Raw genomic sequence first — 1,058 nt, forward strand, 5'->3', positions numbered from 1 at the left:
AGAAAGAGAGAGAGAGAGAGAGAGAGAGAGAGAGAGAGAGAGAGAATCTTAAGCAGACTCTGTGCTCAGTGCAGAGCCCAAAGTGAGGCTGGATCCCTGGGATCATGACCTGAACTGAAATCAAGAGTCAAATGGTCACCCGACTGAGTCACCCAGGCATCCCTTGATTCAGCCATTTTATATGTGATCTACTGATCTTTTTACATTGATAAATGAGGATTTAGCCTCCCTTCCCTCCAACTTCCCAGTATAATCAAACATAGATTTGTCTATATTTTATTCTGTATTTACACTACTTTGATTGTCTACATATTTTTTCACTGCCGGATCTAGTAGTGTACCATGATTATACTTCCTTGATTTTCCCCTGGAGTCATTGTGCCAATTATTCATTTGGTAGTCATCTAGATAACTTTTCATATAACCCAATATTTGAATTCCATTTATAATTTATTTCCAGAAACTTTTGCTCCCCTACTGCAATCTTGACTGATTGCTTTCTAGCCCCATTTTGTGATTTGTCATTCCTCACTTTCTTTTTGCTGTTATCCTGGGACTTCTTCTCATCCTCTTCTCTTTTGGATCCTTTGTTTTGAGAATCATGTTTTCTTCTTTATAGGTTTCCTCCCTATTTGTTTGACACTTTGCATGCCTAAGAATGGCTTCGAGTCTGCAGAATATTTTGAGGGGCATTCAGTTTCTGCCCAGAAAGAGACTCAAGTCTTGTGTCTGGCTGCAGGTGGGAACCTGGATAGGGAAAGGGAACTGGTGGTGGGTGAGGGTGTGTTTCTCTGATAAATACACAGACTTACATTTAACTGACCTATTTTTAGCCCCTCAACTCCTTGAGTTTTTCTGTACCTGCTGTCCTTAAGTGCAAAACCTTTTTGACTCATGTTCTATAAGGAATCAACCTTAAGTCTGAGAATTTGGGAGGGAAAGTCACCAGGCTCTTTGAGAGCTAGGTGTCTCTTAGGCAAACTTTTTTTTTTTTAATTTTTTTTCAACATTTATTTATTTTTGGGACAGAGAGAGACAGAGCATGAATGGGGGAGGGG

Source organism: Prionailurus bengalensis, chromosome B1 (genome assembly GCF_016509475.1).
Source record: "Prionailurus bengalensis isolate Pbe53 chromosome B1, Fcat_Pben_1.1_paternal_pri, whole genome shotgun sequence".
In the NCBI taxonomy this organism is placed as follows: domain Eukaryota; kingdom Metazoa; phylum Chordata; class Mammalia; order Carnivora; family Felidae; genus Prionailurus; species Prionailurus bengalensis.